The sequence below is a fragment of the Podarcis melisellensis genome, assembly GCF_964234715.1.
Source record: "Podarcis melisellensis genome assembly, chromosome: 2".
In the NCBI taxonomy this organism is placed as follows: domain Eukaryota; kingdom Metazoa; phylum Chordata; class Lepidosauria; order Squamata; family Lacertidae; genus Podarcis; species Podarcis melisellensis.
Window position 1 is genome coordinate 59,687,170 of NC_138529.1, and position 27,387 is coordinate 59,714,556.

General features: G+C 43.6%; 1 protein-coding gene across 2 annotated transcripts in view; it reads right to left on the bottom strand.

Moving 5' to 3' along the window:
- RASGEF1C (RasGEF domain family member 1C) overlaps positions 1-16,449 on the bottom strand; it is an 86,515-nt gene extending 70,066 nt beyond the window's left edge. The window contains exon 1 of one of the 2 annotated variants that reach the window (XM_081900629.1): positions 16,146-16,449. The gene's annotated coding sequence lies outside the window, so the exon portion shown is untranslated. The remainder of the gene's footprint in view (positions 1-16,145) is intronic. The other variant, XM_081900631.1, reaches the window with a different exon arrangement.
- Positions 16,450-27,387: the final 10,938 nt, after the last annotated feature.

Consider the following 27,387-nt stretch of genomic DNA (forward strand, 5'->3'; position numbering starts at 1 on the left):
GAGTGAAGTCTGCAGGGTCCTCCTAGCTCAAAGTTAGCCATTTTGTGAGCGTTGCAATGGGAGGTGTGAAATGTTTTGCAGCCAAATTACTTCCCCTTCTGCTTCTCCTAGCAAGACAAACCCTCAAAATTGTCCATTCCATTTTCACACACACGAAGGGGCCGTGACATAGTCCCAACACCACTGCTAGATGTAAACACACATTCAGACAGTGGCAGTTTGTGACAGTAACTGAGGAGTTAGCAACCTCTATAGCTGTGTTTCTTGGGGGTGGGGGGAGAGGTGGGTGGAATGTCCTTACTGGAGGGCCCTGGAAAGCAGCAGAAGCTATTAGTCTAGAACCATGACGTTGTGCAGCTGCTAAACCAATGCAATAGTGCCGGATAAAACCCTGTGGAGGCCCCATGGCAGTCAAAATCTTAGGCCCCCCCCTCACAATTTACCTTGAAACTTCTACTCGGCTACTCGCAAATATTCTACTAGGCTCTGAAGTCGGTGGGAACTCGCAACACACCAACTCACAGAAAGCTTCATTTCTGGAGGTTTCTCATGTGCGTGCTCTAACAGGACAGCATTGAACTAAGAAAACTTGATTGTGATTTTCTTTCAATATCAGATCATTATTATTTTGATCTGTTGTCGCAGGGCCTCTAAAAGGTTGCTCTCAACTGCATCTCTGGTTGCAACCCATTTACTTGAGCTCACCAAAGGCAATGAGAAAACCAATGCATCTTCCGTGAATAGCTTTTCCATTTGGATCTGCTTCTTGGTCATGCTAAAGTGTGACATGGAAGGAAGGGAAAGAAGATCAAGCTTGATGATAAACAGAAATGGGAAGGCATTGTGTGTGTGTGTGTGTGTGAGAGAGAGAGAGAGAGAGAGAGAGAAATGAAAAGCTCCAAATTGCAAAAGTCAATTTGTGAGCAAGTTTTTGTGTGAATTTGTTCTGTCTCTAAATACTACCTCTGTACTTTGTGAGTTGCTCATTCAGAGACCTACTGGAATTTGCCAGGTGTAGACCTAAATGCTTATTTGTAAATGGACTCAATTTCAAAGTTGATGAATTGAAATGGCTTTTAGGAAATAAAATTGCAAATCTGGCTTGACAGGCTATTCTGGGGGAAAAAGCATGACCTCTGTAAGACTCTATTAAGTACTCAACTCCATTTATATTCCAGCTTTAAGTACATGCCAAACAAGGAAGCCAGCATGTTGATGTGGCAGTTTCAGATGGAACTTAAAAGTTCACTTAGAAACTGCACCCTAGCACATACCACAGGGCAGAAAATTACTTTGGTTGTTTACCCTGCTCCAGAGTTACAAGACTAGTTCAATGGAGGCTTGATCGTATTTGCTAAGCCAGAGGGAGGCAGCTACTGGTCTACTCTTTGCTGTGTTGCAGTTTTGCCATTCCAGATAGTAGCTACCAACCCAACAGAGATCAGGAGACACAATGAATGGCCAACAGGATTCTACCTTGACCTGAATCTAAATCCAAAGTAGGATGCGGGAAATATGGCAGCTGGAGAGAGTGCGACCACACAGAGCATTTTCCCGAGCTACACAAAGGACATCTACAACTATGGAAGAGGCAGAGGAAGTTGCCAGAGGAAGGCTGCAGCAAGTGGACTTCATCCACTGCCATGCTGATGGAGGGACACTTCCCAAATAGCTGCACTATCCTCATCAGTGAGGACACCTCCAGCACTCCTCCCCTGTAAGATGCCTCATTTCCTATCTCCTACTCTTGTATAAATGCCCAAGAGACTGCTGATCTTTATGCCCAGATGGTCCCGATCCCTCTAAGCCAATTCAAGTAACTTTCTCCATCCTTCTCATCCACCCACAGAAACCCAATAGCTAAGTTTTCACCTATATTCCCTGGTGTTCAGTTAGCAATGCTTGGCTGTTGTTTTGCATGGGGCTCTAAATTCAGTCATAGCAAAGTATGACGCCACCAAGATTATCCAGGACAAGGCCAGCAGCACCAGTGCCCTCTGCTCCAATACCCACCCAAGTGCATGGATGGCAGTTGATTGAAGAGGGCTTTGACTCATAGAGTTGCTGATATTTCTAAATGCAGACCTGTGTATGTTTAAATATAAAATGGATTGTGCAGGTTCATGAGTTTCAGTGGGATTTTACGATTACGTATCTAGTGCTATCTTTCAGTTGCACTCAAACTGAATCCATTTGTCACTTCCAGAGTACCATCTGCTCCTCAGAACAAATGTCATTTTATTGACAGCAGTTGTCACAATGTCTTCACTTACAACCATCTAAAATTACTTCAAATGCATGCATTCTTCTGTGCATGTTCAAATAAAAATCTACATGCCATGTAAGAAGACTGACCGCCTCCCCTCTAAAATGCCTAGACCTGACTTCCATGTTATTCTAATCACATAACATCTGAATTTTTATCATCTTTGATCTCTGAAAACATGACATTTATTGCACCAAAACATCATTGGAAAGCCTAAATGTATCTTTAAGGCAGGATGGGGCAGAGATCTAGTCAGTGGGTCAGATCCTGAGGTCATCCATACACCATGGGCAACTTCAACAAATGGGTGACGCCACCCCACTCTCAATCACCTAGCATCATGATAACATCAGGTGATTCAACTTCAAAGGAAAGAGATGGGAGTGCACTTTATGTACACTCCCAATTCTTTCCTTTTTTGCTTTGCAGATGCAGCTTCAACTCAAAGGAATATCATTTGAATTCAAGCCAGGGATGTAAAGGGATCATTCTTCCTTCGCAACTACAGCTTGAGCCTTGTCTGCAAAAGAATATCCTCCGCATCCCCAGATTGAATTCAAGTTACATCTACAAAGGAAGAATCTGGAGTGCACATCAGAAAGTCAGCATTTTTTTTAAAAAAATTGCTGCCCTTTTCTGTTGCCATCCTAGTTCTTTTTTTGCTGCAACATGAACTTTCAACAAACTAGTCCTGTCAGTGGATGCCCTCACAAAGAGGTTCGCTAGAGCAATGGTGCTTTCTGCCCTTCTCTCTCCTCCTGCCCTGTGCCTCTGGAAATTGGCTCAGTAGGGTCAGGAGAACCCCAAGGATAGCATTATTCAATCTGGCAAGCTGAAAACCTTGTGCTGATGGAACAATGGTAATGGCACTATGCTGAATTCCTCCCATAAACTACAAGGTATGGGGAAAGATCCAATGTAGTACAAGCAAGTGTCTGCTTATGCAGCAAAGGCTTATTATTTTTATTCCCCCTCCAGCCCCTCAAATTTTCTCCATTGACCTGGAGGACCCCTCAAGAGCAGGTTTTGGGGGAGCAGGGTGTGTGGAGGGGGAAGAATATAAACCAGAAGTCCCAATGAGGGCAGACCTCATTGGATGTTACAGATATGTGTTTGAGGCAGGGAAACAGGAGGTTTGCTAAGACCTTTCTAGCCCCTGAATCCAGCAAGTGTTAAATATATAAGCCAGGCTAGCTTCCTGGTGAAGCAATTGCCTGGATGAAGGGCCATTACGGGGGAAGAAAGGAAAGGGGCTCTGTGTAAGGTGGTAAATGGGTGGGGCCCCTTTCTCAACTTGTGGACAAAGCCAATGTTGAGAGTTGCAGAGATATGAATCAGAAGAAAAGCAGCAAGCTAGGGAGAGAGACAGAGCCAAGGCTGAAGCTGTGGGAGAAACAAGACCCTTTTGGGGGTGTTAATGCAATGAACCCCTCCATCATAGTTTCAAGTGTTTCCCCCCTTTCTATTTCTTTTTTTTAAAAAAACAGCACATGAAACGTGATCACACATATGTGTAAATAAATCTTATATCATAAAGACACCAGTTTCCACTGTGCCTCATTCTGAAAGAAACGTGAACTCTGTAAGTGCCTGGAACCCCTGGAATCTTGCACCATTCAGATTGGGGTGGCGTGCAACACTATAAATACCAATCATTTAAAAATATGTATATTAGCTAATTGATAACCTTGTAAGCAAGGACAAATGTGTGTGGATTGAATGAGCAAAGAAATGTGTAAGTGGCAAGAAAGGCTATATTTTGGTTCAGATTTCAAATGAGATTCTTTTGAAATCCAATCAGCTATTTTTTTAGTAGGGCAGAAATGCTTTCAGCAGATGTAATTATCACCCCAGCAAACAAAATGCACCAGTGGCAGAAGCCAGGATGAAGCTGATCTGCAGGATGAGAGCTGCTGTCACGTTTCATAATCCCAGTTTCAAAGTTTTTGTCATGAATGACCTCCGGAGGAAATAGGCAGTAAAGATGCATGTGGGTAAGCACATATTCCATGTTCAAGAGAAGAGCTTGCACCTTAGAAAGGATTACTGTCTAGCAATCAGGTTCTAATGTGTTAAGTGCCTTGGTAATAGTGTGAAGGAAGAACACGCTACATTCTCAAACTGACAGACAAGCTTTGTTACTAGAGGGGGTGGAAAACCAAGAGCCCATTCAACGCACATAACAAGCAACGAATGTAAAGATTCTGTTCATTTAAAAGACTGTTAATGGAGGAAGACAATAGATTAATCTCCAGTTCATAACACAATGTGCACTTAGGTCCTCCTCAGCTAAACTTTGACACCTTTTCTTCAGATGTAGTGACAAATTGGTGCCCCAAATCAGCTATGGGGGGGGTCTTATAAAGTATTAGAAGGGGACAAATTGAAGTTTCTATAGAGAGAATGGATTTGGCATGTGTTTCTAAAAAATGAAGTGAGCTTTATGTCAAGTGGGGATTTGAGCCCTGGTCTCCTGGGTCCTAGTTTGATCTTGTAACCACTATAGCACACTGGTTCTCCTTCCCATATGCCATCACCCTGTTCCTGAATGCCATGTTACTGCCATCTCTTTCTTTTTGTAAAAGGCACATGAAATATGACCACATATTTCTTATACCATCCAGTTTGGTCCTGGAAGAAAGCAAACCCCTTCCATAGTGGTCAGGAAGTCATACTTCGCTAGGCACAAGCAGTGTTAGAAAAATGCCAACTGGATAGTTCTGTATTTAAATTTTCAGCCAGTCTCTATTTATATACAGTTCAGAATGTGCTGAAATAAAAACTAAACAAAACCAGGCAGAAAATGCAAGATCTGAGTCACAAATGACATTAGTTAAATGTCAGAAATCTGAAACAGCTATGATATGCCTACTAGCTGTTGGCTCAATACTGAAGTACGCCTAATATATAAATGTGGTGTTGTCTGCAAATATCATTCAGTGCCAACCAGCCTTAAAGCTGGCTCAGACTGACCAACGTATTGCCCCCCCCCTTGAATTTCCTGCCTGCTTCAGTGCCTGCCATCCTCAAGTACAGAACACAGAGCCGCAGGACAATGTTGAGATCAGACAGAAGAGATGGCTGAGTGAATATCCATTAGATCCAATCCTTCACTGCCCCAAGGTTTACCTGCATCATCAGCTCCAAAGTTACACACATGCCACTCCGTCCAAGATGGAAAGGAGTCTTGATAATGGTACCAATCGATGATGAATAAAGCAGCACAGAGGTACAAAGAAGCATTGTCACAGCACAGTACTACCATAGTCATTAACTGCACCAGGGCAGTTAATAAAGACTGGGCACCAGCCCTGAAAGGCAGGCTGCATGCCATGCTTTCTCTCTCTCTTGCCATCACCCTCCTCACTACTCTTACTTCTGAGTAAGAGGGAATCTTAGGGACTGTGAGTTTAACCTTGGGAGGGGGTGAGTTTGCTGTTAATTAGCAGTCAATGGAGTAGAGTAGAGCCGCCCTCCCAAAATAAGAATCAGAGCTCCAGTTGCAGTCAGGGATGGGTGAATCAGTCGATTTTTGTTTCTCTCTGTTTCTCGCTTTTATTTACCATAAGCTCAGATCTCCCCATGTCCACATCAGTTCACAATTTCCATCAGCATTTTAGTATGATTTTCTCTCAATACAGATATTTTTGCAAAGCAAATTTCCCTAACAGAATGCGTTTCTTGTAGGTTATGTTTCACTAATATATGCATTTTTACGCACACTTAATCCCAGCGTATGCCTTTTGCATACATTTCTTGGCCAGAGAACTCTGTTGCAAAATTCAGAGATGTGCAAATTTCAAAGGATGGGTTGGTTTTGGTTCATATGTTGTTCAGAAAAGTGGAAATTAGGTAGGTTCACCTATCATTGTGGACTGAATCAACGTTCTCCCCCATCCCTATCTGGATGGTGCTGGAGAAGGCAGGGTGGTGGCGAGGCTAGACCTGTGCAGAGGCACCAGTGGAGCCAATCCAGCACCTATACAGCCCCAGCCTTTCCACTGCCCTGCCTTGCCCCACCCCTGGGCCAGATGGCCAACTGGAGCGATGCCACTGTCAGGATGGGGCTCCACAGCTCTCCCCCACCACACCGGCTACTGCTGTCACTGTTCCCTAGCATTGTTCGTTGCAAAAAAGAAATCACTTATACAGAGACCACCACCACCACCCAGCTGCCAACAAACTCCACAGGTGCCACTGTGTGATGTTCAGCCTGTGTTTCCTCCTTCCTTTCCCTGCATCTTGGGGGGGGGGGCAGGTGCAGCCAAAGTGACCAAGCATGTGGAAGATTGCTCCTTAGGGTCTTAACACAGGCTGCCAACTCCATAATCCAAGCTAGAAGGACAGTATTAAACTTATAGGGAAATGAGGATTGGATATAAAAATCAAGGTGGCTCCACATTTGTGGAATGTTCCCCCTCAGGGAGGCTCACCTGGCGCCTTCATTACGTATCTTTAGGTGCCAGGCATAAGTGATTCTCTATAACCAGACCTTCAGCTGATTAATCAATTTATGCCCCTTTAAACTGTCAGGGTATTGCTTTTGGTTGTTACTATGTGGTGTACTTTTGTGTTCTTATATTGTAAACTGCCCTGTGATCCTCAGATGAAGGGCAGTATTAAAAAAAATTGATTATTAATAGTGTTTGTCATAGCTTAAATGAAATCACTACTTAAATGGTAATCAGTACAGGTGCCCACTCCCCGCCCGCAGAGGTTCAAGCGAGGACCACTGAAGACAGCAAGACAGCAAGATCACCCCATCTTTATGCTAGCGCTGTGCTAATATTTTCAGTTTATCTGTTTGGGGCCATTTGCAAGGGGAGGATGGAAAGGAGAAATGCACCCAAAGAGGCAAGGGGAGAGAGTTTAATGGTGGTGGCAGCTTTCACTTAGTTACCCTTTAAATAAGGTAGGGAAGAGAATTTAAGTGGGGGGGGGGGATCAGGCCAGATAACCACTCTCAATTGGATTAGTTGCACTCATGATCCAAGATGGTACGATCTTCAAAAAAGAAAGAATTCTCTCTAGAGGCTGCATTGCTCCCACCATGTTCTCTGCCTTGAGACCCTGCACCAGGCATAGGCAAACTCCGGCCCTCCAGATGTTTGGGACTACAATTCCCATCATCCCTAGCTAACAGAACCACTGGTCAGGGGTGATGGGAATTGTAGTCCCAAACATCTGGAGGGCCGGAGTTTGCCTATGCCTGCCCTACACCATCAAAGCTTCCAATGCCTACACGAAATGTCATGATAACCAATAAAAGCCATAGCTCCCAGAAATCATTATGATGAAGCCTGCAGTCCTCAGATACAGAAAACAAACCCTTCCGATATGTTTAACCAAAGTATTTAATGTAAACAACATTTAATATACCGTATTTTTCGAACTATGGGACGCACCTAGTTTTTTTTGGGGGGGGAAATAAAGGAAAAAATTTTTTCCTGTATTTCCCCCCCAAAACCAGCTCGGGGAACAGCGGGATGGCGGCGCTGCACTTCCACGCTGTCCCCCGAGCTTGTGGGGCTGGTCGATGTCTGCCCGAAGTGCGGGGCACGCTGCTTCAGCGCGCCCCGCGCTCCGTGCAGCAGGCTGCTATCCGCAGCCTAGGGAGCCCTGCGGGAACTCCCGCAGGGCTCCCCAGGCTGCGGATGTCTGCCCGGCGCGTGGGGCGCTCTGCTTCAGGGCGTCCTGCACGCTGGGCGGCAAGCTGCTATCCGCAGCCTAGGGAACCCTGCGGGAACCGACCCCTCTCGCTCTCCAAGCTTCAGCAAAAGCCTGTATTTGCCCCATAGGACGCACACAGATTTCCCCTTCATTTTTAGAGGGGAAAAAGTGCGTCCTATAGGGCGAAAAATACGGTAAACGTGTTACCTCTATATGCATCAGGGATCTCTCTTAATTAACATGGGATGCCTTTCATCTACAAAATGCTGTGCAAACAGTCATTAGGCTTCAGGTTACCCCTGATACTTATGTAAACTGTTATTAGACTCATTATCCAGAAGAAGAAAACGAGACTCCAATGGTTGACATGATTAAATTGCCCAAGCTTAACCCCAGTAGTACTTATCCAGGTGTAAAAATGGTGTTCATCTCAGTAAATCAGCCTCCATAATATTCAAGTTAAATGTCAATGCAGAGCCAGATGAAAAGCCCATTGAATTAAAGTAAGAAGAATTTGAACATTTAACTTGAAGAAAAAATGGGATTTCCACTAGTACTAGGGGAAGTGATGCTGGGAGTGTGATTCTGAGTAGCGAACTGAATGGAAACAAAACCCACTCTTGGCTATTGTGCTGTTGATGGGAGTTGTAGTCCAAAACACCTGGAAGGCACCAGATCAGGGGAGGCTGCTTTAGATCAGTGGTTTATCCAATTCAGTATCACATCATTATGAGAAGTGTCTGTACCTTTAAAACAGATAAAATTGTTTTTTTTAAGGATCTTTCCTGGGTGCCTTAATTCTTTACCATATGATGTATGCATGTGACCTGATCCAAGTATGCATGGCTTGCCTCGCTCATTGAGCTACCTGCTCTGTGGCTACTGTTAGTTCTTTCTTACTATGGCAGAGCTGTAGTCTGGAAACATGGGGTCTGATGCACAGCGACGTTATATCTCATACGGATGGTATGCTTGGTGGCTGGGACATGCAATAACATGAAAAAGGTCCATGTCAGCTTTTCTGTTGGGGTCTGTCCCAGATCTGTGCGAAGACTCTTCTCAAGTACCAGAATCTTTCATTTCAAGAGCTGGTAACACTACTGTTGGCCTTCATGCACCACTAGCCAGCCAGAACTAAGCTTCTGTGATCATAGTTTGACTCAACTTGCCAACCAGGTGGGTTATGACCTATGCCCCTTCAATGTCCTTATTTGAGGAGGGGGTGTCATCCCCCAGAATGGCTGGAGAACCCAGTCAGATGGACGACATATAAATAAAAAACAAGCAATCTGACGATAAACAAAGCAGTATTTTTTTCTTAATAATTCTTCTGCATTTTTACACATACTCCCTGCCCCTGGGGTTTCCCCTGTTTTTGGTTTTGGTCTTTGAATCCAGATCTTGGGGGGGGGGGGTTCAAATATCACTTCCTCCTCAGCCCTCTCCTTCCTCAAGTAGTAACTGTTGGTCTCATGCCCACAGCCTCCTCATCCTTGCACTTTTAATTATCCCCTTTATGCTTATAGTATAATATTCTCCAGTGGTATGGAGCTACTGCAGTTACATGCTGTTATGGGGAAGACTAGTGAAAATTTTTGCTCCAGGTTCCACCCCCACCCCACCCCCAGTAAATCTAGCCTGGGTGCACTTTCATTTATGCCCTGTATCAAATCTGTGTGACAATGGTAAGTGTGTTATCATGTTCACCCTGAAACAATTGGTTCAATAGTATTGGGAAAATATTTAATACTAAAATTGAAAAGCATTCATCTTAGCCAGTATTTTGTGTCAATAAGGCCCACAGGGTAATTATGTATTCTATTTTTTTTAAAAAAAAACTTTGCTTTCGGGGAAGTCTGACTTGCTTGAGCAACACTCCTTGTCTGATCAATATTAACAATACAAACAAAACTGCCTTCCAGCTATGGAAAGATATCATTTTAAAATGCATACGTATCAAGAAGACCTGTGGTAATCAATGGGCCACAGAATAAAGCTTGATTTCAGTTAAGTCTTATACGTGTAATATATAAGAAACACCACACTGTTGCATCCTACCCCAATCTCCAGGCGGTGCCAGATGCCAGGAGTTCCAGGCACTTACCCAGGGTTTGGTTTCCTTGGAATGAGGTATAATGGGGACTGATATGTCTCTATAATACAGTGGTACCTTGGGTTACATACGCTTCAGGTTACAGACTCCGCTAACCCAGAAATAGTACCTCAGGTTAAGAACTTTGCTTCAGGATGAGAACAGAAATCGTGCTCCGGCTGCACAGCGGCAGCACGAGGCCCCATTAGCTAAAGTGGTGCTTCAGGTTAAGAACAGTTTCAGGTTAAGAATGGACCTCCAGAACGAATTAAGTACTTAACCCAAGGTACCACTGTATGTGGTTTATTTACACACACACACACCCTGAGTTTACAATGGATGGATTCACAGCATTACTCTCACTGTCTCTTTCCAGCTTGCTGCTTTGCTTCTAGCTCACATTGCTCCACTCTGGCCTTTTGTCTTTCTAACTACCTGTGAGTTGAGGCACTACGGTACTTGTACCATCTCGCACAGAACCCCTTCCTTTGTGCTCCCATTATCTCAGCAGGAAGTCAGCTTGGCTATTCTAGGAACTAGAAGGGAGCCCAGGCATTCAGCCTAACCCTCCCCCCACAAAAAAATCTCATAACAATACTATATTAAATCAGTGAAAAACTTAAAAGAAAAACTCCTCAAGTATCACTCAACAAATTGAATCATCCAGAACTTTAGCACTGTTTAATTATCCCTAAGGGCTTTTAAATAAATCAACCTTGTGTTAATTATATTTTCTGAACTTGACTCAAAATCTTTTCAGCAGTGGATCATTAAGGAAACTTGGCTTCATGGAATAACAGAACACTAAAGCAAAGGTGGATTTAAGGGAGTGTGACCACTTCGGTCGCACTAGGCAGAGAATCTCAGAAGCGCTGCCCTTTTAGCCACTTTAGTTGTGAAGCTGTAGAGGACATCTAAAATTATGTGAGATTCTGCAGAGAATGAAAGATATCACACGATCTCACACAAAATTGGCACCAATGTTAGAGCCACTTCTTTACCAGCAGCAGAGCCTTCAGGATGGGCAGAGAAGTGGCAGCAGGTAAGATGGCAGCACCAGCAGCAGAGCAGGCCAAGGCGACACATCCTGTTTCACCTCAAGCAGCAAATTGGGACACCCTGCCCCAATAAAGATGGATGTGTGTGTTATTTGCTTGGAAAGCTAACTAGAATCTGTATGCTACCATCATAACTAACATGATTTTCCAGACCTTCCTAAACTTTGACAGGCAATGCTTTATAATCCTCCAGCAAAACGCCTCTGAAATAGAAGTGTGCGCACACACCATTGGCCCCTAGCGCTATTAGATGTCACAACAACAAGTAGATATGCACGCAACCATCACAGCATCAACAGTGATTCAGTTGACAAGCACCCACACACATAAGCCAAGCTAGGGAAGGAAGACAAGAAAGATTAAGGAGCTGCATTGCATTAGGTCAGACCACTGATCCATCTAGCCCACTGTTATCTACTTTGATTGGAAGTGTCTCTCCAAGTTCTCATGCCTTCCATCACCTGTTATATGATCCTGTTGTCTGGAGTTACCAGGGATTGAACTTGGGAACTTCTGTATCAAAAATATGTGCCATATTACCGAGCCAGAGTCTATCCCCCAATCAAGTAACTGCTTTCTTCAGAGGAGATTTCTTAGAGAGGCTCTATTTCAGTGGACAATCACTAGGCCATTATTATCTGGCTATCTAGAGTATGTGTATGTGTGGTTTTGTTTTTTTGTTTTAGAGAAATGAGAGGTATAAGAACTCCAACCTGAATAATTCCAATGTGAAACTGCAATTCTCATCAGCCCAAGTGAGCATGGTCAGTGGTCAGGGATGGTAAAGAGTCCAAAACCAAATATATTCCTTTTGTAGCGTACAACTTGGTGGTGGTATTTTAAGTCATAAGATGTGCAGGGCACTCATGCATAATGAGGAAAATAAAATACAGTCAACATATTACCTTGTTTAAACAAAGGCAACCAATGTACAGATAGCCGAATTACAGCAGCAGAAAAGAAAGAAATGTTAAGTTGGCTAAATCTATTAACAGTGCAGGAAATTTTTTGTTTGCATTTCGTATAAGGAGATACATTTTCATCATGCCCAGAAAGCAGCTATAAACCTGTAAAGTTTCAAGCGGCAGCATGACTGTGAAAGGACTGTCTCTTCCATCAGAAACCACTGGCAAAATCAAGCTTGGTCCAGATAGACCCAAGAGCCTCCTTGGCTAGTTCTGCCTTTAGTATGAAAATACAGTTTCATACTAACATGGAAAGTAGGCTGGTGATTGGGGGAAAAGGTAGCCTCCCACCACCTCCAAGATGGATCAGCTGATGCTGTGCAATTCATAATGGGGGAATCAGATGGTCCCCCTCAAATGTGCCATGGGACTGTGGAGGTTATAGACTTACACATGTAGAACCCCACACAATGAAAGATCCTGGATAATCAGGACCTCTCATACACACATGGTGGGTGGAGCTCTATGCACATAGATCAATATGAGTGTAGAGTCCATCCCTTTTCAAGTGCAATGAACACATGGTTAGTGAAGGGGGGAGGCATTGGGCATGGTGGCGGCAGGTGGCAGTTGCCCACGCAGCTTCATGACCTCTATATGTAACATTTGAGTCTCCTGGGGTGGTAGGAGTCAGGCATTTGAATCTCCCAATAGTGACTACAAAAAGCAGAATTTAGGAAGAACCAATCTGTGCATCTCATTTTGGAACACATGGAGGAAAATGCTTCCCGTCTCCCACACAAACAGGGTTCTCAAGAGGGAGTCTCATTGCAACCGAATACTCTATGCATTAAACATTAAGTAAAACATAACATTTCCTCACCAGAGCAATTTCTTCAGATTTTGTTTTACTCCTTTGGAAACGATTTCACTTCCACTATGTGCACCCACACACTTCCATTATTACTATTATTATTGGCATAATTATGGCTTGTTTGCACAGCTTTCACTTAACTCGCATTTTATGATGGGAGTGACTGTTCCTCTGTGTCTGCAGGCACTAAGGGGATCTATTCTTACCTGTGCACACAACTGTATAGACTGTCACATTATGTGCAGATGACTTTTTTTTTTGCATCATCCACGTTTCCATAAATAACCTTGCACATTAAACATATTTGTATCTTCTACAAATGAATTCTCACATGAATAAATACCCAGGGTGGGGGAGAGAACTGTGCTTAGCCAGTGATGCGCTCAGAATTGCTGTGGGTTATTTCTTACATCCAAGTGGGTGTGCAGAGGACTGCAGCCAGAATTAACCCTCACCTGCCACTGGAGCTTATTTATCACACTGGTTTTCATAGTAAAGTCAGGTTTTGCCAACCTTTTTAGGTTGCAGGAGCGGTCAGATTTTTGAGCAAGAGCTGTGGGCACTGGATAGAAGTCAGATCCCAAACAAAACTCATAATTAATCTGAGTTTTGAAAAGTGCACAGAGCTAAAAGAAGTGGGAAAGAGCATCATCACCCTTATAAATACCTCCTTCAGCTCAATGTACTTTTCAAGGGGGGAGGAAAGTGACTACACTTCCCAGCTCATGATTAAGGGGGCACTGAATGTAGAGGTGCTCAGAGACTTTGTAGGCAGTGAAGGAAGGCTTCAGGGGCACTATTGTGCCCATCACAGGGGCCACATTGGCAACCCCTGGGAAAACCATTAGAAACCAGACATGTGAACATAGAGATAAAAAGAAACACTTTTAAAAATGCAAGGGGGGAATTCGTCTTGCATGTAGTTGCATGTACATTTCATATACATCATACCTTTTAGAGATCAATTACATTATTTTTCTCTCCCTCACACATAAAAGTTACATTCTTTCACATGGCATTAAAGAGAATTTTTCCTAAAAACACCTGATTAACATCATCAAGGAACCCAGCCGGAACAAATCTCATGACCTAACCCACAGCTAAGGGAAAGAAGTCACCCTTAAATGTAATGTTTAGTGCCAGATGTGTGTCCCCCTCCAAATATAATTATGCAACAAGTGTATGAGATCAGCATTGAGTCGCTTAGCAGAACAAGAGCTCAGCCAGAAATGAAAGGAATATATGCGCAAAAACCTCACTGTATCAGAACACCTCTGATGTGATCCCAGCTCATTTGCACATATCACCCCACACTCTAGGTTTCCACTATGTACAGTGTAGAATTAAAGTAGCCACTAAAAATACAGGGCAGTTGGCCCTTTGCAGTAGTAATTACTATTCCTGCTCACATTGTTAAGCAGATCTCTGCAGAACACCATTTACAGAATTCATACCATACCAAATTATGAAAACACAGGAGAGGGGTTTCATATTGAGAAGCATAGCAAAACGAGGAATTAAGAAGCATGCATCCAGAGGTTTGTTTTCAGAATGTAACCATGTGTGTATTTTTAAAATATTCCCCTCAAAAACACCAATAGATTATTCTGATGATCCTATAAAATGCCATTTTTAGAAACATACATCCAGCTGTCTGCAAACCAGAGGCACAGTTCCAGTGAGAGGGAGGGGGGATTATCCTGTGCTTTCTGATAACAGCTGAGTCAGATTCAGATCAATTTTTGTTTCTGGAAAAATCACACCTGACCTGACTCTGTACATGTCAGGATTTAGCGTGAAACAAATGTTTCAAAGCTGAAATGTAAGCTGCTTGCAATTACGATCTACAGCAGAAATAAAGATAGTATTTCTATCGGTGCAAACCGACTGGATGTTGTTCTCCTAATGCTTCTGTTAAAAAGGGCTTGCACCACACAGACCAAGGCAGAGATCACAGCCAGTTATTATCATGGTGATCTTTTTGTAAGCTAGATATCCTTTAACACACATCTTGGTCGCAGCCACATCTCTCCCCTTTGCACAAATACTTGGATTGGCATGTCTCTCCCAACAGCCCTGCCTGAAACACATTTCCGTGGAAGCAAGTCCCCGTGACTTCGTTGTGTTTACTTCCGCATAATGCGATTAGAAGCAGGGTGCCTAACAGGTGTTAAAAGACTCAAAGAAAGGCACAGGTATATGGAAGTCTAAGACTCTATGGCACACTCATACGTGAAAACACAATGGCTCACTCCCAAGTCCACCTGCAAATAATTGGGGCTTGGCGTTTGGCAGACGAACGGCTCAGAGCTAAAGATCCCGGTGGGGCTGTCCAGCCTGACGGATGGAGGCGTAGCGTTTTGAATTAAGGAGTCGTGCATTATATTATAGGACAGCACTTCTTAAATAACCTTTAAAAGGGGTTGGGGTTGGGGTCAGAAACTTTTAATTCTACACAGCAATAAGAGCCTATAGCCCTAGTTCAGCAGCTCGGAGATCGATCCCCGCTTTGATTTAACTTAATTCAATATACATTACGGGTTTTCCAGTCACACAGTTCGGAAGGAGTTCCCATCACCTTCCTTGAGAACACCCAGGAGGTCAGCCTCATTCATCTCCCATCGCCGCCACCAACCTCGAAGACGAACGCAAACGAAACAAAAAACACACCCACCCTCGGCTCGCTTTTGCTAATTCACTTCGGGCTGCAAGCACCAATCGATTGGAAAGTGCATTATTAAATTAAAAGTTTGCGCCGTTGAGTAATGGCTATAGGGTTAAAAGGCCCGCCACGTTCCTCAGCTGCGTGCCCGCCCCAAACAATGCCTGGATCAGTCTATTATGCCCCGGAATGGACGTGCCCACCGGGCCGAGGTCGGGGCTTGGCCTGTGGTCAAACGCCGCTTCCGAGCCCCGCGCCTGCCCAGCCGAGCGGTTGCTCGCTCGCTCGCTCCCCCTGCGCAAGGTGCGGAGTCCCCTCCAGAGGCCACGCCGCCCACCCGAGCCAAAGCGCGAAGCCGGAGCGGCAGCAACCTGCCTCTGCGGGAGGCAGGAAAGGCTCGGCACGTTCCCAGCCGCTCGGAGTTTTCAAGCGGGGCTGCCTTCTTCTAACGAGGTGGGATCTGGACAGAAGGAAGGGAAGGTGCGCGCGCGCGCGCGTTCGGTTTCCAAAAACGGATCTGGAATGCGCCCCCCAAACGAAGACCTCTCCTTCCTCGGCTCACCCACTTTCCCAGTCTGAGAGAAGAAGTCCGAAGCGGAAAAAGCCGCCTGCACTCACCGGAGCTATGCACTCCCCGCCCCGCTGTGCCAAGCCATGGGCGTCGAGGGCAGCCAGCAAGTCCCAGCTGGGGTTAAATCCTCGGCCGCATCCGCCGCTTGCAACAATCCCCACCGAATCCCTCCTTCCTCCTGCTCAGGTGCCCAGAAACTCCGCGCGCGCTGTCTCCTCAGGCGCCCGCCCGTGCCCGGTTACTATTCCATCCGCTTCCACGGCGCTTATCGAGCTGCTGCTGCTGCTGCTGCAAGAGGCTGCGTTTCTCCACTTGCGTGCCGCACCTCGCCGCTCCAAGCGGAGCGCATAGCGCCGCCTGGCTGCCGCGCGCCAGAACCGCGGCGTCCAGAAAGCTCGGCACGGTGCTGGGTCCTCCCGCCTTTTTAAAACACACCTCAACTGAGCGGAAGGGGAGCGCGCGGCTTGCTCGCGGGCGCGTGCCGTGGTAGGCGCCGGCAGCCAATAGGGGAGGGGAGCGCCTGCCCGCCCGCCTTCCTGCGCGGGCAGGTGCAGGCCGCGCAAAGCGGTGGCTTACAAGCTCCAGCTCCGGCCCGCCGCCCTCTTTTGCCCCATTTGCGGGTTTTCAGTGGTTCTCGCCTTTAGGACAGGCGCTGATTGGCTGCCTCACAAAAACCCCGTCTCGGTCATGTGGAAGGAGAAGGCGACGGTGCCCTAAGCCTGGGGGCAGCTGCTGTTTTCTTCTGCTGGGCTGGGGGGCAGAAGAGCGGGAAAGGGTCATGTTGCCCAGGACACATTCCTCGTTGCACCCCCAAGGGTCACACATGTAGGAGCTCTGCAATAAACAGCACTCATTTTGAACGTAGAGGGTTTACAGGCAGTCAGGAACTAGCCAGACTCAGAACTCCTTAGCTGCTCGGCCTCTCTAGCTCTGTAAAGAGGACTGAAGTGATGGTGTTTATTATGCATAATTTGAGTCGGCATGAATAAGCCGCCTTGGGAAACTGGTGAGACAATATATAGGCCTACTGCCAGAAATTCTGTGGTGAGGCCCTTCAGTTATACAATATATGCAAATATGGGTAGCCAGACGGGGAGAGTTCTTTAATTTCTTTCAAATTAATAGATATACAGTTTAATTGAATAAAATGATTAAGCACCGGCCATCCCAATGCCTTTACACTTGTCGGTAACACACTGCGAAGTGGCAGCAGGTTTAGTTCTTAGTGAGCAGTGAATCTGCAAACTATGTCTGAAGACCAGGGATATGCCATTGGGTTTTATTCTCCTTCTTCCCCTTCCTATTTTGGACAGATTCTTCTTTCCCAGTTGCCATAAGTGTAGTTTGTGGTGACAAAAATTGTTGTTAGTTTGCCTCTCATATCTGATCTGGTTTGAAATTGCCTCCAAATTTTGCATGCCTATTTCGGAATATGGAATTGGCACATGAGAGGGAAGAAGGAAGCACTTTTTTTTTATGCCGTGCAAAATGTGGCCAGTTGCACCCAGGCACAAACTGATGTGAAGCTCTGGTCTTGGAAATGAACCCACAAGGCAGCTTGTGCTGATGCTACAGAAATCTCCCTATGTCACTGCTCCCCTGCCCATACACCAGTACAAACCCCCCTGTCTATGGTTTGCTACACTGGACAGCAGCCAAGGCACACAATGTGCTGCTGCACATGGACTATACATCACCACCTGCATTCAGTTTTATATGGCATCCATCCATGCTGCTGGTCTGAAGCAAGATCCATCTGGCTGCTTCACTGTTTGATGCCTGCATTGCAATTAGCACCTTCATCACAAGACCCAGGAGCACTGGCACTTGTTTTTCCTTTCCTTTCTAAATAGCAGTTTCCACCCTTGAAACTACAGAGCATCATGTTAATATTTTCTAGCTGCTTTATACAAATATGGAAGGCTTGATCTCAAAGCTAAAATGCCCACAGGTGCTGTTCCTTAAGCATCTCAGGTGGCCCAGGTATTGCTCGGTTTGTTCACCTTACCTGTCTACTGGGCTACAGGGTTGCCTTCTGCCTCTGTGTAAGGTTTGCTCTGCAGTGTCAGGGAAGGAGGCGGAAGCAAGTTCCTGGCTCTTGTGATGCAGGATGTGCTAATTGCAATGCAAGCATCAAACTGTGAAGCAAAGGCTTCGTAACAGCATGATTCTCCATCAAGGATTTTGACAGCAAATCCACCACTGGGGGATTGCTTTTCCCTTTTTGGAATACATTTTTAAATATATGTGCAATTACGTTTCTATTTGCTATGGCAACTTACCCATCCAGAAATTTGTGTTGTGCTCTCATTGGGAAAGGGTTCTGCATTTGGCCCCTTATTTTGTGGCTATGGCTGAAGAAGGAAGAGTGAGCTACAATTAACAGTTGCTTGCAAAAGGATTTACTAATTTTTAGTTGAAAACAGCTCTCCTGTAAATTGATCCCTGGCTATTCAGATGGTTTCCTGAAGTATCAGTACCATTTGCCCCTAATGCCCCCAGAATACATGACAGAGCTCGCTTCTTGCAAAACCCAGATGAAATAGCCTTATGCATTAGCTCTGGGAATCTAGTCCTGATGTTATGCTCTGTTGCCTTTTCTACAATAGAGCACAGCACTGGGTTGATAGAGAGCCACAAGGGATTACATAGAGGAAAGCACTGAAATGCTGAGAGAAACAGTTGAGTCAACTGGATGATAAATGAAAGGCAGACTCTCATTACAAAGGGAGGCAACTGTACTTGTTTTTGGAACTTTGTATACTTTGTTAATGCTCCTGTAGCCTCTTTCTTAAGAGCAGGAGAAGAAAATATTTGGCAACTGGTCAGTGTAAGAAACAGCAGATCTAGTCAAATGAACAAAGATAATCAGCAAACAGAGAAAAAGGACAAGAAAAGGCTAGAAAACTTCTAGAAAAAGAGGAAAGGAAATACTGGGTGGATGGAGAGAAATTACAAGAAAGATTGCACTTAAATGCCAGTTTTTAACTATGAGTGAAGTTCTAAGTTAAAGGACACAATGTGTGATTGCAAGGGTGACCTCATGTAACCGTGATAAAAGTCAGAAAAGTCCCCTACAAACAAAAGTAGATGACAAATGTATTAACGGGGTCCCTGGACCAGTTGTGGTCTTTTTAATTGCAGACTATTTTTATACTTAATTCCAATGTCCCCTTATCTGGAATGAATCTCATCTTCACAGAGCAGTTTCTATTTTCTCTCTGGACTTGAACAATGGTGCAGTTGAGAAGGATGAAATAACGAGCTGCTTTTCAGGCCATTCAACAAAAGTCTTCAGTTGGGATAGTTACAAGAAATTCAGACCACAGCTCAGAGGGCTTGTATCGCCTAAGAATTTTACTCCAGCCCAAAGCTTCTGTGGAAATAATCTGCTCATGATGACCACCAGCTGGAATTCATGGGATGTGATTCATTGAAGTTGAACATTATAATACAGAATAGGACTTTAGTGCTTCTGGCTGGACAAAACAGCTCCAGCCTGGGATCTGTGCAGAAGATAAACAGCACTAAGAATAGTTCCCAAAAAAGTGAGAGCTGGACCATAAAGAAGGCTGATCGCTGAAGAATTGATGCTTTTGAAGTATGGTGCTGGAGGAGACTGTTGAGAGTCCCATGCACTGCAAGAAGATCAAACGTATCCATTCTTAAGGAAATCAGCCCTGAGTGCTCACTGGAAGGACAGATCCTGAAGCTGAGGCTCCAATACTTTGGCCACCTCATGAGAAGAGAAGACTCCCTGGAAAAGACCCTGATGTTGGGAAAGATTGAGGGTACAAGGAGACCAGACTCCATGAACCAGAGCATGCCAGGCACTCCTGTCTTCCACTGCCTCCCGCAGTTTGGTCAAACTCATGTTCGTAGCTTCGAGAACACTGTCCAACCATCTCGTCCCCTGTCGTCCCCTTCTCCTTGTGCCCTCAACCTTTCCCATTAGAGTCTCAGCTTCAGGATCTGTCCTATAGTGTATAATGAGTTGGTATCACATTTTTTAAAGCATGTGGAATGGACTTATTCTTGATTGCTTTGTTTATCAGTGAACCACATCTTTGTTGGTAAAAACTTTGGTTTGAGATTTATCACGTGGGAGTATTTATCATTGTTTGAATAAAATCAGACAAATCTGTGGAATATCCAAACTTTGGCTCATCAGTAGTATGAATATTTCTGTTTCCTCTGTTCTGCAGATGGTAGCAAAGTGATAGTAACAAATGTATCACTAATTATGCAATTTGAATGGGAGTGATAAGGCAGAACAGATTTCTTTACACTAGTAATCTAATTTGCTGATAAGAAACTTCAATGAAGCTGCTAATTGGAGATCCTGTTAAGCAGGACATCAGCCATCATTAAATGTTCTGTTTAAACATTCATTTTTGCACTGGTTAGGTATAAACCCTTTTGCTGCAACAATTATGTCCTTGGAGGAAACAAGATTAATTTCCAAATAAGAGAGGAAAAATTTGCTTTGGAATTGGCTTCCGAGGGCAGTTTTTACATGAAACCTTTCCTACACAGATGACCAGAGGGGTGTGTGTGTGTGTGCGTGTGTGTGTGTGTGTGTGTAGCAGAGAAGTGTGATGAGTTCTGCATGTAGTATGTGACAGCTGTTTATTGAGTTTCAATAACTCATATTACTGAGCTGATTGTTGATGGTGCTTTTATAAGGTTAATATAGATGCAGATATTTTGATTTGATTTTTTAAAAAAGTGTTGTAATTATTGAAAATGTTAACAGTATATTAGGAACATATTGCTACAGAATTCTTATTTGGTTATTTTTATGTATTGCTGTTTGTTTGTCTACTGCATATATTGTGAGTATCCTTGAACACGATTTCTTGGCAAAAAGGTAGCAGAAACACTAGATATTTAGAGGTACTAGATAGTGGTGTTCAGTAATATTTAGCAGTTGTGTTCTCACAAAACAAGAGCATTTTTAACTGATAAAAATATCAGTAGGGTTTTAATATATTTTTTGTAAATCATACACCGGTGAGACATGTGATGTCAACATGAGGATTTTACATAAGACATCTCTAGCAAAATGAGAGAGTGAAAAAACTAACCAAGCCAAGATACTTTATCAATAAATAGTCAAGGAGTAAAAAGAGTTCCTTACATTAGCTTAGGTAAAAGAAATGATTGTAAAAATGTAGAAGAAACTGGTTATAGAAGAAACATTCATATATTTTTTCTTTCTGCAGAAAAATAAATATTCTAATAAGAATAAGCACATATTAATTCAATTTGTTGTCCTGAAGTCAACCTATACTAAACTGCAAATGAAATACATTTTTATTTAGAGGAGTACTGAAGGGAAGTAAATAATCCATTAGAAGGATTTTTTTTTAATCTTCAAGAGCAAGGAGAAAAATAATTACAAAGTTCAGCCAGTTCCTCTAACAGAAGCTGTATCTGGGATGACCAGAAAGGGTATCTGTCAAAAGTATCTAGCAGTAAACAAGGCACCATGTACAAATTCTGTTTTGTCAACTGCAGTCCCAAGAGTGCCTGAGATTCTAAGTGAATGACGAACATTCCACTAAGAAAGAATGTCTTGTTAGTCAAGCTCCAGAGAACTTGGTATTTTGATTTGTTGGCATTAAATCTTGTGGTGTGATTCTGTCTGAGTGAGCAAGCAAGAGAAAGAAGGGGGTATGGTGAGCTATCTTCCATTCAAAGGGAAGATAGTTCAAATTATGTAAACATGGAGTTGTATTCAAATAGGTTCTACTCAGAGTAAACTCAGGGGAAATAATTGAACTTAGTCAGCTCTGGCCATTAATGTCAGTGGGTCTGCTGTAATATTGGATACAACCCTTTCATTCCATGATATGAGGTATTCTGAAGCCCAACTTTTAAAAAATGTGCCTATGATTAGTAGTTCCTCCACAATCTAGATTTGCAATATTTCAAAAAGTAAAAACCAGGACATCCAAAAAGTTGGAAATTCCCCACAGACGTCCATTCCACCTTTGAAATCCCGGTATTGTCCAGGAAAATCCGGGAATATGGCAGCCCTACAATAACACAAAGGAAAAGATACAATTTTTAGTGATCATTTAGGTCTATAATGGCAGAATGCTTATTTCCTTCACTTCTTTTAACTCTGTGTGGTTGAGGCACAAGTCAGCCACCTGTCAACAAGGGACAAGGGGTCCTTTGTACTGTGTTAGGCCTCTCCAAAATCAGGCATTAGGGGTGTTCAGCCCTTTCCTTCCCTGTACAAAGCATGGTCCTTTTCTGTCTTCCTGTAGTATTGTTTTCTGTCCCAAGAAATCTTAAAAAAAGACAAAAAAAGCAATTATTGATTCTGCTGATACCCCTTCCAGATTTGGAGATCTGGAGGGAGGTTGCTCATAAGCTTAGGTATTTTCCTGAAGCTGAAGGGAGGGAGGAAGAGGGGGAAGAACAGAGTATCGACAAACTTTTGCTTATCAAGCCATCAAAAAGGAGGAAAGAACAACACAAACATATGGGAGAGAAAAGGCACAGAATAAAAATGTGAAAGAAGCGTGTGTGTGAAAATGAATTTCCATTGAACTGCCTTCAGTAGCTACATGGCCATGCGATATAGAAAAAAAAAAAGTAAGATCAGAAATAGAAATTTGTAATGGTTGTGGCACGCAAGGAATTCAGTGAGTGGAGAGAAAAGACTACATTCAGTATTCATTTCAAGCAACCGGGAAACAGTAGCAGCAGTAAGAAATAAAATAAAATAGGTAGTAAAACCCAAAGAGCAGAAAGGCATAAAAAAGTTCTAGCAACAGAAGAATTGTAACCTATCTGGGCAAACTAAAAAGCACTATTAGTAGAAATAAAGTTCTCAGTAGGTATGCGGATTTAGAATGACCTGCTTTTTTAAAAAAAAAACAACAACCAACAACCCAGTGATAGTAATAAGAATATATATCAGTCTAGATATGATGAAGCATCAAGAGTTGATTGGGTAACAAAGATGTTCAGTGGAGGCCATAAAAGCAAGGGGAAATCTGGACAGCACTAAACACAATCTGGTTAAGCCTTAAATGAAAAGGAGCATTAAAGAGGGAAAGACAAACAACAGCCGTGCAAACCTTTCAGTGCACATTATTCTGTGTCAATGTGATCATAAATCCAAGGCCTGTGCTATTCTGTTCTCAGTAGTAAATATGTGAGATGCATTCCAAATGGAAGACAAACCTTGTTGATTTTCCCAGGGAGTTTACGCTTAAAGGAAAACAGGCATGCTGACAAATCATTGAGGCAAGCACTACAGCATATTAACAAAGACACTAAAGTTGGGATTCATCACATCGTGGCAATACAAAACAACTCTCCTCATGCAAATCTCGCTATCCAAATATCTTTGCTATTGCAATCCATTTAGAAAATTTGGGCAATTTTACAAATTGATATCCTGTCCCTCAGAATGAGGGAAATCAGAGGGCAAAAACAGATCAAAGAAATGAGCATGTAAGTTTTCAAAAATGCAGTCATCTGGGTAGGCTCAGGACCATAACAAATGACCTGGAGTCGTTTTTTAACCTTAGGTAACCTGAATTGCTCAAAGGGAGATGTTCTTATAGGTCACCTGATCAACAAAATTTTAGCATTCCCATACTAGAGCCCTGAGCACACCCAGCACAAATGGGTAGTTTCTTTTATTGACAAAGCACCAACTTACAGTAGTTCCTGAGGTGCACTAAACATGCACACACACACAAATGCTTCTGGGGGCTAGGTGACTGGTGCCCCTCTCTAGATGTGGCCAGAGCTAGACTGTTGGAACAACGGGTGGCCATGCCTACACCCAAACCTAAGTACCCTTAAGCTGTCATCTGACAGCTTGAGTGCAAGCAACCTGCAACAAAGTTGTTGCTGTGACCGCATCTTCAAGCCCACCCCACTGGTCCTGGGGAACAGTACAGGAGGGGGTGGAGGGTGTTCTGCATGCTCCCTTCCTTCAGGTACTCCCTTTTCCCTCTGCTCCTGACGCGTCCTGTCCTTCCTCCAACTCCAGCTCCTGTCCTGTGTCCTGCAAAAAAAACACCCATCGCCAACTGTTCATACCCCTCCCCATCCTCCAGCTCCTGCTCCTTCCCTGTGGGAGGTACAAATTCTACCTCCTTCCACTAGATCAGTATCTGACCCTGCTACCTCCTTCACCCTCCACTGCCAGTCCTTTTAACTAGCTAGAAAGGTGGGTTGTGGTATATATTATCCGTGTGCTGCGCTGGCTCGCCAGATGCAGCTTGTCACGCTGGCCACGTGACCCAGAAGTGTCTGCGGACAGCGCTGGCTCCCGGCCTATAGAGTGAGATGAGCGCACAACCCTAGAGTCTGGCAAGACTGGCCCGTATGGGCAGGGGTACCTTTACCTTTACCTTTAAGAGGTGGATGGGATGGAAATGGTATCCTAGGAGTGGAATAATCTTCAATGGATGGGTGGTTTTTAAACCCTTTAAAACCCTTATCCATGTCCCTGAATTGTTTTGATGATGGTTCCAAGGTGGACATCTACCAAGATGGCACAGGGCAAATCTGCCTGATCTGGGGACCACACATCAGGCCCTCAGGATGAATTGGGCAGTCTGTGCTTGTGCCTTAGTCTTCAACACCAAGAAGAGACTCTCCTACCCTGCTCCATCCATTTAGGCACCTGGAGGACATCCCACTTGACTTTACAGTGGTACCTCGTGTTAAGAACTTAATTTGTTATGGAGGTCCGTTCTTAACCTGAAACTGTTCTTAACCTGAAGCACCACTTTAGCTAATGGGGCCTCCCGCTGCCGCTGTGCACGATTTCTGTTCTCATCCTGAAGCAAAGTTCTTAACCTGAGGTAATATTTCTGGGTTAGCAGAGTCTGTAACCTGAAGCATACATAACCCAAGGTACCACTGTACAAAGAAGCAGATAGTTTGGAACAAATATAATGATGGTGAAACTTGGGTGAAGCAGAATGGAACACAGGGTCATACTCAGAGACAACTGTTTATAGGCTTGAAGGTGATGTTCATGGCACTCTTTAAATAACCCGATTTGTCCTTAAACATGGACCCAAAGCACAGCCAGAAACATTTGGTTAATTATGGCAGACAGCCAGTACTAGGCTGGCCAAGTTAATTATGAAGATGATCAACAATGGGCAAAACAAATTACTTGGGCAGAATAAGACGCTGCTACTCAGTGACTAATAGCAAAACAGCTTGCCCAGACAGATAAGTAAGGGAGGACACAGATGCATACCACACACCAGATGGGTTTTCCAGTGGCAGAGGCAAATAATTTCAAAAACACGCTCCTCCAGCAATTTTAAATGCCTGTTCCTGCAATCCTATAATGAGCTTGTGCCTTTTGAATAAAGATGCTTCCCCTATGTGCCTCCAAAACAAAGGATGCAAAATAATCTCTCTCTCTCTCTCTCTCTCTCTCTCTCTCTCTCTCTCTCTCTCTCTCTCTCTGGAAAATGATTTATTCACATCCCACCTTACTATTAATTGGCCCAACTGTGTGAACGGTATGGAACTTTCATGACCCCAAATTTGCTCATTTTAGAGTTAAATGCTCCCTAAGCAAATTTTCATTTTGGGGCACAATGGATTATGGCAGCCAACCAAATTCTGGAATCCCTAACCCACTCCCAGTGTCTGTATGCCGGATAAGAGATTTATATATGAAAATATGCATGTAAGTCCCATTTAGCATGAATGAAGTGGAGAATACAGATAACTCAGCACACTAATTGATCTGTGTATTCTCTGGCCCCTGTACGAATGTCTCATTCACTCCACACTTGTTGGAAGATAGTGTTGCAGTATGGGAAGAGGACAGTCAGAAGGAGCAAGATCTCATTAACAGTTCATATGCTGAACTAAATGTGTGCAAAGGTAAATGAAACAAATCATTTCCCCTAGAGGAGCATTTATGAGCAACCTATAACAATTATGAATGGGTGGCGATAGCCTGTGTGGCAAGTAGAGATGGACAGATCAGTTTCTGGTCCTCATCAATTCCGCAAGTCCATTTTGTTTGGTTGCTGCATTAATGTGCTGTTTCTTAAAAAAGAAAAACCCATGAAGCTGCAACTTTGCTCTTGAAGCGCCAATTCCTCCTTGTTCAAGTGAGTGTTCTTCATTGTAAAATGGTCACCAGGGTATCTATGGGAGTGCCTGTTATTGTTGCTAAGTTAGCTCTGTTTCCTAATGCTAATAATCTAATAATTAAGAGGTCATTCTCAACTGATCTTAAAAGATTGTTCACTGAAACATAACTGAATAGATGGGTTCTAATGTATATAAGACCTTAGTAATTTCATGCTTTTGAGGTGCAGGTGTTATTTAATTTTTGATCATAACGTTAGTCTTGTTGCATTCTTGTCCAATGCCACCTCACTTTAACGTGGCTTTCTATAACATTTACCTTGTACTGTAGCTGAAGAATTTCCAAGACACTGGGGAACCTTTTCTGCCTTTCACGAGGCCATAGCTCTTTGGACTTTTATTTAGAAAATCCATTAAAGTTTACAACACAGCTGAACTAATATTTGCAATAAGGGAGTTGGAGATAAGTAATGTGTCTGATAAATGGAAAACTGCCCCAGGATGCCTGGAGATTACTGTAATTTTGAAGAAGGCAGCTTATTTACAGAATTCTTCTTGTATTATTTCTTAGTTTGCTGCATTACAGGGAAGGGAAAGTAACACAATGGGAATGGTGGTCAGGAAAGAAGCATTGTATAAATGCTGTAATTGCACAGGAATTCCTTCTGGTAAAGATACTGTTACAAGCTAAAGGATGACCTTGGACGTAATGAGGTCTATGATAATTCCAGACCCTATTTCCAGTGTCCCTATTTTCCAGGGACGTCCCTGATTTAGAGAAGTCATCCCAGTTTCTGATTTGATCCCGGAACGTCCCGCTTTCCCCTATTTTCATTGGAGAAATCTTGACGGGTATCGTAGGGTGCCCCTATTTTCATTGGAGAATGTTGAACAGAATGGAGCTATTCAACCCCCAAGCTGCCTGAAGGCAATCCTGTATAGGGAAGTTTTTTTAAATGTTTAATAATTTATTATGTTTTTATATATGTTGCAAGCTGCCCAGAATGCTGGGGCAACCCAATAAGATGTAAAATGATCATTATGGAGGGGGATGTCCCTATTTTCATCAGAGAAATGTTGGAGGGTATGCAATTCCTCAGTCCCCAGCTTGATAGAGGAAGGAGTTTGTTTGGTAAGCAGGAAGTAACAGATGGGAAGAGTGCACTGGTCCATTTCCAGTATTAT